The sequence below is a fragment of the Anas acuta genome, chromosome 5 (assembly GCF_963932015.1).
Source record: "Anas acuta chromosome 5, bAnaAcu1.1, whole genome shotgun sequence".
Taxonomy (NCBI): Eukaryota; Metazoa; Chordata; class Aves; order Anseriformes; family Anatidae; genus Anas; species Anas acuta.
Window position 1 is genome coordinate 2,228,616 of NC_088983.1, and position 12,037 is coordinate 2,240,652.

The window sequence follows — 12,037 nt, forward strand, 5'->3', positions numbered from 1 at the left end:
TTTAGACAATGCCACTCTTCAGGTATCTGTGCACACAGTAGAAGCTACTTAACAGTTATTATACCAAATGGCTAGGATCTTGTGACTACTTCTTTTTCTGGAATAAAATGCTGTTCACCGTCACTGAAATGAAAAATAATTAAAATAAAATAATAATAAAAAAAAGAATCTGGATTGCTTCCTATTCATGAAATGCTCCAGCATGCAGGGCTGAATCCGACACTAGCACAAAGGTGATAACCTACCAGAAGGTGGTATCTAATAGGCTTAAGTAACCCAACACCTTGAAGTACCCCTAGGAAACAACAAGTTGGGAACTACTTAAAAAAATCTGTGTTCATCCTCATGGAGCCAGAGGTGCAGTTATGGGCATCCCAGCTTGATATGTTAAGAAAAAAGAAAGCATCCAGTGGAAAGCTACCAACATGGCTAGGATAGTAGGACCCATAATCTATATTTCCAAAAAGGTCCCCTCACTCTGGGAGCTGAAAAATGCATATTAAGATTCCATTTTGTAAGGAGCTTTGCAATTTGATTTTTTTTGTTTGTTTGTTTTCTTAGGGTTTCATAGATTTAAATATTTACATTCTCCAGCAGGCAGTCAAGTCACAAAAACTGAGCGTGGTCACATTGTTACTGGTGACTCATGACTCCTGACAAAAACTTTGATTAGGGAAGTTTATGCAATGCAGTTGCCTGATGGCTACAGGTTTGGAAGATGCCATTCATGGGCTGTGCTTTTGGAGGAATTTATACCACACCTAGAAACACAATGCACTAGGAAGAGTGCTTGTTGAGTCGCTGGGAGCTGGTGTTTGAAAAACCAGATCTCTCAGCATGAGTCTTCACTGTCAAAGGGAGGCAAGGAGTTTTTCCTGGTAGTTTAGAACAAACAAGACACTCAATTTCTTCAGTGGTCCAGGTCACTTCGCTACAGCAGTTTCTGAGTGGCAAGGGAGGAAACCTGGGGAAGGATAATGCTTGCTTTCAGCTTTGTTGTCATTAGAATTGACATTCCAAGTGTCAGAAAAGTCAGTTCCTGATGAGTTGAGACATACAGTAATTAATTTCAAGTACAATTTTGTATTATAATGAAAATTCATGCTAGAGAGGCTGGCAGCAGAATATTTTAATTACAATAAAGTAATCTACCAAACTGCAGCAAAAGAGTTACTTTCCCCCAACAATTACCCAGTTGTACACACTTCACAAATCCTGTGAGCTTTTAAAATTTATCAGTGTCATCTAGGGTCTGTTTCCCCTTATTTTTTATGACTGCTTTTATGTAGGTTCTGTGTGGTTGAAGTAAAGAAAAATCATTCTGATTATAAATGTATTTACTTTTGAATTGTCTTTTAAACTGCAAATTTCCAAGTCATCATACCAATATAAAAATCTTTAAATGCTGCACTAAGGCTTATAATAGTTGTACCACTGATGCCTTCATTTTCAGGTCACACTTCTATCTCACCTCATCTTGCCAGTGAAAGGATCATTTAAAACTGAGTGGAGAATTATATTATTCAGCAGCAAGCACTGGGAGTTTTGTTTAATGTTGGTTACTTCATTTGATGAAAGCATCATTACAAGTATAATGTTTTTTAAAGAAAAGACTGTTTGACCTTCTGTAAGATACCTAAGTATTCCTTTTAGGCCTGAAGTTTTAAGAAAAGCAGGTGAATATTTTACATATTTTAAAATTCTGAAAATAGAAAAAGATGACCCTTTATTTGTTTTAGAAAAAGAAAGGAATTGTCTACCTTTTGGTTAAAACCCTTTCTCATTTTTACATCAGCTATGTATGCACTGAGGTTTCATTTAAAAGTGAAACTTCCAACAAAAATGAAAAAAATATTTATGCCAAAAGTACATTTTCATCCAAATTAGTGGTAACAACACTACAAGAGTCAAGTAAAAATAAAAACATGGATATTTTGTATCACAATATTCAGGTCTGTACCTTTCAGTGAATTTCAAAAGGTTCTCTATCCTGAGGGGAAAAGCTCTTGAAGTTTTCTAAATCATCATATTTTTTTTCTTTTAGCTCTCTTGCATGCACTATTTTGTAAAATAAATAAGTAAATAAAAGGCCATAAAAAAAGTATACTAAGCTAGCTGAAATCCTGCATGTACAGTAGCTTGGTTCTGCTTGGTGAAACTTCTTGGATGCTAATACCAAGAGCACTACATTTCCTTTTGTCAGACATAGGGATAAGCAGAGGATTCTGTAATTACATCTTTGTGGGTGATTTGTACCAATTATGGAAAATAGCTGACAAGATTATTTTCAGTCAAAATTATTTGTGCTGCAGGGGTAAAGCCAAATTATAGCTATGAAATTTCTGACCACTGCTTAATTTTCAGTATTACTATGTGTTTGTTCAGCATATAACAGCATATAACACTATGGACATACATCTCACTGGAAGAATATGGTGAAATGCAAGCTTTAATGAAAGAAATTTTGAGTGAAATCCATTCACTGCAACTCAGTGCTCTAAAATAAAAACAGGCACAACACTGTGGAACATAGCCAAGAGGACATAAGCCCCTAAGTCACTTGGGTGTTCTTAGTAGACTAGACTAGACTAATTAAGTTGGAAGGAACCTATAGAGATCATGTAGTCCAACTGCCTGACCTCTTCAGGGCTGACCAGAAGTTAAAGCATATTAATGAGGACTTTATACAAATGCCTCTTGAACACTGATAGCCCTGGGGCACCAAGCACCTTGCTCAGAACCAGTGCCAGTGTTTGACCACCCATATTGTGAAGAAATGCTTCCTAATGCTCAGTCTGAACCTCCCCTGGTGCAGTCCCTGACTGCTTCCCCTCCTCAGGGAGCTGCAGAGAGCAAGGAGTTGGCCTCTGGGAATCCTCTTCTCCAGACCAGACAACCCAAGTGTCCCCAGCCTCTGTCCCTCAGGGGAGACAGCAGCAGCTCCCCGGTTGGTATCACTGGCAGGCTTGTGAGGATGCACTCCTCTCCTGCATCTAGATCACGGATAACATCCTTAAACACAACTGGCCTAGTATTGAGCCCTGAATCTCATCAGGCCCTGTGGACTTAGGAACATCCAGTTGATCCCTGGTTTCTCTGTGAACGTAGATGGAAATTCACTGCTTCACCAGTCATGGACTTCCATCTCTGAGGACCAGACAGCCCATGATCTGTCATTACTATTAAAAAACGAGGCAAAAAAGGCATTAAATGCCTCCACCTTTTACTCATCCTCTATTGTTAGGTGACCATCTGCATCAATTATCAGTCCGTGTTTTCCTAGACCTCCTCTTTCTGTTGACATACTTGAAAAAGCCTTTCTTATTGTCTGACACCACAATGGCCAGCGTCAAATCAAGTTGTGCTTTTGCTTTTCTTGTTTCCTCTCTGCAGATGTGAACTGCAGCTCTGTCCTCTCCCTGTGAAGCCAGACCTTCCTTCCAGAGATAGTATATTTTCTTTTTCTGCCCTAGTTCCAGAAGGAGTTCCCCGTTCAGCTTGGAAAACTTCGACACCAAAGCTTGAATGCTCTCAAACAACAGGAGCTGAACTAATCCCAGAACAGATTCAAGCTGTAGAAACACAACTAATAGCAATATCTGAGGTGCTGGGTTGGCTATAGAGATAGCAAGACTAATGCTTTGAAATATATATTTGGGAAGATGAAAATTTTTAAATGATGACCTGTTGCTAGGAAGATACGTTTTTTAGCAGACTTTATTAGATTTTTATTATTGGTCTCAAGTCCAATAAGGGCCAGTGAGAAATTAAGAAATGATTTCTTAAAGCACCTTCACTGCTTGGAAAAACAAAATGTCATTCTGTTGCACCATGGCCTTGGTTTCTAAGTTAATCAGGATGAGCCCACCCTGTAGTCATAGAAATAACATTTGCTTTCTAAGGTAAATCAACTTGTCCCAAATATTAAATAATACCTGGACAAGCTGCTTTGAAATTAGCTCTTTAATCACCACACTGCTGTGTAGACCCAACCTTTGGCACATTTAAAAATTCACTTCAAAATATTTGTCTGATCCTAGACTCTTAACTACTGGATCTGTCAAATTTTAGATTTCCCAGGTTACTTTTTATATCTGTATTTTCTAGAATTAATCTATGGTAAATCGCACGGTTTTAGCAAATTCTTAAACATACCACATTCTTCAGTTAATGCTTGATGCAAAATAAAAAAAGTTGAAAGCATCCATAGTTTTCTGATATTAGTTAAAAGACTAAACTATTCTCTCAGATGTCTTGAGGAGATGTGAGTGTTCCCTCCTTGTCTTGAATTATTACTATGATAATTTCCAGAAGTCCTTTAATGACTCCTCCTGGATAAAAAAATCCCATTCACCATAGTCTCACACGGAGTACGTCAGCACTGAATGGGTGCTGCAGTAAGGATTCTGTTGCCTGTGAACTAGTCTGCTTTGTTAACATTGCCTTTTTCCTCTTACAATAAGATCTCCTAGATTTAGGAGGGTAAGTAAGTCTATCACTGATAGGTTTAAACAAAATGAAAGCCTGCGATAAAAAGCTGAAGGGAGAGTTCATGCTGCAGATTCTCACCAGCACTAGGCACTCCTGGAATTGTTATTTATTGCCTTTTTCTGTGATAACTGAAAGCCAGGATTTTCACTATGGATGCTTCTGGGAAACAGAAAAGAAGTAGTAAGGAAAAAATCATCTGAAATGCTTTATGAAGGGTCAAAGCAGAGTGTCTAAAAGAAAATCAACCAGTAAAGAGTGCTTTAAGTTCTTCTGAAGGGTAATAAAGGTTTGCTGTAAAACAGCTACCATTTTGAACTCTAAGTGTGCTGCTCCATGGAAAAATTATTTGGGAGGCTGCCCGGGGTGTTACAAGGAGCCTTAACAACATAAATTCAGGTCCTACAGGAGCTGGCCGATGGAGTGAAGGGAGCACATATTTTCTCCAGACGTAAACAGCAGTCAGCATGCTAACTGGCACTCCTGGAAAATGCTGAGGGGACAAACTCAAACTATTGCAAGGACCAGAAAGAGTCCTCTCCCAAAACCTGCAAGAGAAGGATTCACTCAAGAGATGAACACTAAGGCTGACCATGTTCATAAAGGATATGCTGTCCCTGGCATGGATCTGACCCACGGCAGCTGGAATGAACTTGCGGGTATTTCCCAGTGAATCGGTGCTTGGAAATGAGAATGGATCATTTTCCATCACAGCCACCCTGTCTAGGGGGTTAGAGTGATTCAAGGGAGCATTATGGTTAAGACACGTGCCTTTCCACTTCAGCTGGTGTCAGGGCCTGGGAACGCTCTGGGTACTTTTAATGTTGCTGTGAGAGTAAGGCATAAATACCAAGTGACCCTGGTTTGGTCTATACCCATGATTCATCTGTAAAATTATTTTGCAAAAATATTGGTTTACTTGCTATATTTGACTGTTTGACAGTGGGAACTTTCTCTGTACAGAAATGGAGAGAGAGATCTGCAGGACCATCAGAAGATGTAGTGTAGTTCACCAACCCCTGACACTCTTTTCATATTTCAGACAGAATCAAAGAGTAATTTGCCTTAATTTCTATGACATTAGCTTATGGAAGTTGCTTCCATGCATAGTCAAGCACAGTCAAGATATCATGAACTAGTCAATCAATCATGAAAATATTAAGAAAATATTCCTCTGTCCAAAGGAAAAAAAAAAAAATCAAATAGTACCTGAATTATTGCCAGATACGATCTGAGAGTAGCTTCCTTATTTCCTAGCTCACCTTGGCCAAAATAAATCCAGGATATTTTTGTGTTCCTCCACAGCATATCAGGAGATTACCCCACTGATAACACTGCAGATGGAGAATTCTCCAGGCTGGAGCTGAAGAAGTCCCCTCTGCAGTGCATAGTTTGATCTTGCTTCAGCGAAGACTAGAAGAGAGTTTGTAGAGTTGTTCTCCCAAACCATGAACATTCACAAACCTTCCTAAGTAAACCTAAATTAGCCCCAAAATAGCTCTCGGTAATATTCACAGAAGACTTGCAAAACTTGGTGTAGGAGATTTAAAATGTACACATTGGGCAAAAAATGTTTTACTCACGTTTCTTTAAAACATTTTGGATGACAACAATGCCAGCCTTACTTGGACCTAATCAACTTTATACAACTTGTTCACTTCTACATGGATTGTGTCCTATAAAGTCCTCTGCAAGAACACATTTCTGTAAGCTGAGGGATCAGAAAAAATTTATAGGAAAAAATCAGCTGATCATAAGGTTCAAGCAGAATAATGCAATAAAGGCAATGATAACATAAAGAAAACACTGATTTGGCAATAATGTGGCCTTTCGTGCTCCAGCATATTTGTTACTCAGAAGCACATTACCAGAAAGCATAACTTTTTGCTTCAGCACAGGGAGGTACAGCCTGATTCTGAACTACGTGTCAAGTAATTCTCCTCTATGATAGAACATTTTCAATGTATTGAGTGCATTTAACAAGCGAGGGGTGGAATAAATGTGTGTTTGCAGAGAACCTTCAGTTGGATATTCAATATTTAATACTGAGGTTAAAGTTAGCCTCTGGTTTTAAGGTTGCTTGATGTTGAGGGTACTTAACCTCCACATTTTCATTCTGTTAACAGTGTGCAGGAAGGGCTGAGGAAAAGCTTCATATCGCTGCCTTGCTGTTTTGATATTTCATAATCCATTCCCACTGTTGTTACCATGCAAGCAATCCTCTGCAAATCCTCAGGCAACACATCATGAATGGTGATTTCTTTTCCCTCTACAAACTATTTACCGAATTCACACTAACAAATGCCCACTGAACTCTGGTTGTCTGACATTATCAGTAGAAGTGCATAAGTGAAAATGCTTCTAAGAGAGTTTTCTTTCTGGGAATACTTAAGCTTCTGGAAAGACCAACAATTTCTAGAGCCATTTGCCTGGGGATAACCTGAAAAAATTTTGTTTTAGTCAGCCCCAACTTTTGCCTGTCAGACTTTCAGACTACCTCTCACGATTGTCTTCTCCTCCACCCCCATGGATCCCTCTCCTCTTCGCAATTCCCTGCCCACTTTTTTCTTTTGCATCCCACCGCCTACCCACCTGATGTGCTGAATGGGTAATTTCCCTCTCATGTCAGCTCGTCCCTGGTCTTTTTTTAGAGCTGCAGAAGGAGTAGAACAACACCAATTAGGCCTACAAATTCTTCAAGGAGTATCATTTAGTATGGAAAAAAAAAAGCTTCTAATTAAACATTTGTATGTAATTTCCCTCCTATTGTAACATTTCATCAGAACTTTCCCAGCTTAAAATAAACTATCTTGTGACTAATAGTGAGAGGGAGAGATTCAGCTTTAGTTTGCCTCACTTTGTTTAGAGGATTATTCCTCTAGAAAATATTATCATATTCCTTCTTCATGAGAAAAAGTGGACAAACTTTAAGACGCCTCACCCCACATTATCTGCAGTAATTGAGGAAGGGGTAACATCTACTGAATGCTGGATTTCCAGTAGCTTGAATGAGTATTGTTTCAAATAATTCATGAGTCAGCATAAACAAATACATTGCTTCTATCAGGCAATATATAGGGAAGAAAATGAAATGCTTAGGAAAAAGAAAGAAAAAGAAAAAAAGAATTGAGGCAAAGAATCTCAGTGCGAAGTCATGAGTTGTGAGGCACAATTTTTGGTCCCAGGTCAAGACAGTTAATGTTCAGCGGTTATTATCATGACAAACAAAGGCGAAATTTGTACCTGAGCAATGTATTATATATTTTATAGGAAACAAATTAGGCAGGTATAATACTGCTTCCTTTTCAAGATCTCCTGTATCTAAAACATGACTATTCACTAACAATTCAAGACTGGAGAAAGAAGGGAGCCAAGCCAATCGTTTTAGTTCCTGGTCTAAGTGTGTAAAACATCTGCATCTAGAATTTGATGATCATGGTATAATCAGCTGCCTGGCCTGAACATTTGTAGTGGGTTTACGTGGCAAGGTTTGGTAGCAGGGGGCCATAGGGGTGGTTTCTGTGAGAAAGATCTAGAAGCCGCCCCATGTTTGGGAAGGGCCCCGTTGTTTTCCAGATCTGAGCCAATAAGCGATGTTGTTTTGCGCCTCTGTGAGAGCATATTTAAGACAGGGAAAAAAACGCTGCGCCACACAGCAGCCGGGAGAGTCAAGGGAGTGAGAAACAGCCTTGCAGGTGCCAAGGTCAGTGAAGAAGGAGGGGGAGAGGTGCTCCAGGCGCCGGAGCAGAAGTCCCCTGCGGCCTGTGGTGAGGACCATGGTGAAGCAGGATGTCCCCCTGCAGTCCATGGAGTACCACGGTGGAGCAGGGTTCCACGCTGCAGCCCGTGGAGGAGACCACGGTGGAGCAGGTGGCCCTGCACCGACGGAGGCTGCCGCCTGTGGAAGACCCCTGCCGGAGCAGATTCCGGGCCGGACCTGTAGCCCGTGGAGAGGAGCCCACGCAGGAGCAGGTGATCTGGCAGGAGCTGCTGCCCGTAGGGGAGCCAGGTTGGAGCAGTTTTCTCCTGAGGGATGGACCCCGTGGTACGGACCCATATCTGGAGCAGTTCTGGAAGAGCTGCTGCCTGTGGGAAGCCCACGCCGGATCAGTTCGTCAAGGACTGCATCCCGTGGGTGGGACCCCACAGCACAGGGGACGAGAGTGATCGAGAAGGAGCGGCAGAGAAGAAGTGCTGTAGACTGACCATAACCCCCATTCCCCCGTTCCCCTGCGCCGCTCGGGGGGAGGAGGTGGAAGAGGGTGGATGGGGGGGAAGGTGCTTTTGGTTTCTTTCCTTTGTTTCTCACTTCTCTAGCTTGTTAGTAATGAGCAATAAATCTTACTATCTGTCTTCTTATGCTGAGTCTGGTTTGCCCGTTACACTAATTATTGCGTGATTTTCTCGTCCTTATCTCAATCCTTGAGCCCCTTTCACATATTTTCTCCCCATTCCTCTTTGAGGAGGGGGAGTGAGAGAGCGGCTGTGGTGGAGCTCGGCTGCCCACTCGAGCGGAACCACGACAACATTGTTTCTTGATATGTCAAATCAAAGATTAGAAAACAAATAAATTGTATTTGAAAAGCAGGAGACACTTTTGCAATTGGTATGTTCCATTTTTAAAAGAAGGTTCTAGATTCTATTTGGAGGAAGCCTCCTCTGCAAATATAAATTGGATTAGAATTGGTAGAATCAAGTAAAAATAAGCAATTAAATTAAGTACAGCTCCAAAAAGCACAATAAAATGAGATAAATCATAAGTCCTCCCTTCATTTTAACAGGTGACCTTTAGCAGGCAGGATGTTCTCTTGTGCTCATGAAAACAGACCCTTTAAAATGGTATCACATATTAATCTTTCACTTAGCAAATTCATCACATATTAATCATTCACTTAGCCAATTTCTAAAAACCTGATGACAGCAAAGTCTCTGACAATAGAAACTCCTTGTTTTGGCTTTTTTTCTATCGTAGTTCAGAAGGCATTAAAATTATATATGTTCTCTAACGTCCTCATCCAACTTACACATTATCAAGAGAAAATCCTTAAATTTTCTATGTCTAATTACGGTGCCTTTAATTCATCATGGCTTTAAGGTCACTGATGTCTTTCAAGGGAGATTAGGTCTTCCTTGACAGACACAGTGTTTTAGGTAGTCTGCGTGAGACCCTTGCCAACCATATGAGCAACCACATAAGCAATTTCTTTTTCATGTTCACCATCCAGAAAAAGGAAGGAAGGAGGGAAGGAAGTTGACTGAAGCACCAGCAGAAGCACTCCTATGTTATGGTGTCTACAGAAGCCCTAGCCTTCAAACACTTGACAGCTGTTCATATCTTCATGTGTTTGCTGTAGGGCTAAGCATACTTGAGTAGGCAACTTTAAAAAGAAATTGTCAAAAAATTCCAATTCTAATTTCCAATATTACAAAACTGGCTGAAAACCCAAAAGCAGGAGGATTAATAGCTCTGGAGAAAAAAAAAAAAAAAAAAAAAAAGAAAAAAAGATTTCATTCTAGTTTTCTAGTTCTGGATATTTCTGAGTATAATTTCTGAGTATAATTTCTTTGTATAGGGAATTCTTTCAAAGGGAATTTGGCAGTCCTTCCTCCATGTCTTTTCAGCAGAAGACCCTGTGCATCTCTGTGTAAGAGACACAGGGCTAAAACAGACATATCCTGGCTGTGGATGTTAGCATGAGACCGAGTCCTTCCTCCTGAAATTGCCATCTACCTGATAGAGCTGTTTTCTCCATATGACCTTGCAGTAGCCACATTTTGCTATGAAAATGAAGTTTCCTCTCTGCAGCAGTCGCCTTTCCCCTCCTGTTACACTCCAGTACTAACAAAGCCCCATTCAAATCACTGTTGTTATCATCAACAGAATGCCTAATCCATAACAAAATGTTTGCTTTATCAAGAAACAACGACCCTCTGACCACAAGAGAGTTAGAGCCAAGCTAAGCCTGCCATACAGGTCTAGTAGCTGAATTTAATGCTTTGCATCTCCCTTGAAAATCCCTTCTTTGCACCTGTGCATGGGCTTAAACAATGATCCTCAAGCTCTGAGACCACCAAGAGAAGGGGCACTGGCTGCTCTCTCCTTCTTCAGGACCAGACCCATCACCACGTGGAGCATTTGGTCAGTAGGGCCTGCCTTGCAGGAGGGATCTCACCTGGAGGTGGAGCTGGATGGGAACTGGAAACCCCAAATCACACAGGAGCCTCCCTGGGGTGTGACACAGCTGCAGCTCATGGGAATACGAGCCAGCTGACTCAGTTTCTATTTGGATTCTTCGCCACCAAGAATCACACATCCTAATCCCTGCATATTTCATAAAAAGAAAAATAAAAGGGAGCCTTCAAAAAATTTTTAAAAACAATTTTTGGGTCTCTCTACCTTCAATAAGCTGTAAAATGAACTCTGATACTGTAATTCACTTCCCTCCAAGCTTTAAAAATAAAGCACCAAGGTATAATTCACATCGACAATCTTTACACATATCCATGTAACACAATTTATTTTCATCTCCAATTTAAGAATACACCACTGCACAATTCATTTACCCAGGTACTTCTAGATTTGATGCTTTCAGAAATCTTTTCAGAGTAATCTGTCCTGTAAAACAAACAAAAAGAGGGGGTGAGGGCAGGGAGGGAAGGAGAGGCCAATATTTTATTTTCCCTGGCAGAAAAAAAACGATAGCAAATAGCGGAGTGCTCTACTTGAGCTCGCTTTCCCCACTCTATTGTGAACCCTGGTCTCTGGTGCAATGTCTGAGCCATGGACACTCCAGCTACTACTGAGCTCTGAGTACCAGGTGCCTTGCAAATTATTCATCCTTCTCTTCTCTGAACGTTACCCCTTACAGCGCCTTTGCCATTGTCAAGCCTCGAGTTTACTGTAAGTGAATGTTTTGCTGAGAAGAGCTATTCATTTTTTTTTCTCCCAGAGATTGCCTTGACTGCTTGTCCCTCTTTTGTCTGTTTGCTTTCAGTTCTTGACCGAGCAAACACATTTACAGGCAGAGATGTCTTTTCTAACAATGAGCATGAAATGAATATCGTTTCAAATTGCTCCAGTAATCACCAGCATTTGCAGGGGAAACTTCAGCCTGAGACTCATTCGGTCAGTGGACAAGAATAATATCATGACACAGAAGGGCCCTGTGAAACACCTCCTGTTCCAGAAGGCAAATATTGAATTCCCAGCATTGTATTTGCAGTAAATGGTGTGTGAGCTGAAACATGTTTGATTTATACATTGAAGCTTTGAGCCCTGGCTGCTTTAGAGTTTCTTTGCACTGCTTCAGCAAACACAGACGTCTCTTGTCTCTTTTTTTTTTTTTTTTTTTTTTTTTTTGACTAAATAGACAGTAAGGCAAAGATCATCTACAGCAAGAGAAACCCTGGCTCCTGCGTCCCTTGGTAGAAAGCTTTGTGGTGTTTCTTGTCCATCTCCTACTTTATGGCAACGCTGAGCAGCCCCTGATACAGCAGCTATAGCTGGTACGTGGGGAGCCCTAATTCCCCAGATCCAGCCAGTTGCCAG

The 12,037-nt window shown here is 40.8% G+C and overlaps 1 long non-coding RNA gene across 2 annotated transcripts; it reads right to left on the reverse strand.

Annotated features, from left to right (window-relative positions):
- Positions 1 to 352: 352 nt before the first annotated feature.
- Positions 353 to 10,655, reverse strand: LOC137856645 (uncharacterized). 2 transcript variants are annotated; one of them, XR_011096679.1, is made up of 3 exons: positions 10,220 to 10,655; positions 7,081 to 7,141; positions 353 to 964 (listed from the first exon to the last, which is right to left on the reverse strand). It is a non-coding gene; the product is annotated as an uncharacterized lncRNA (long non-coding RNA). The 2 variants fall into 2 exon arrangements; XR_011096678.1 differs by lacking the exon at positions 353 to 964 and adding an exon at positions 6,206 to 6,928.
- Positions 10,656 to 12,037: the final 1,382 nt, after the last annotated feature.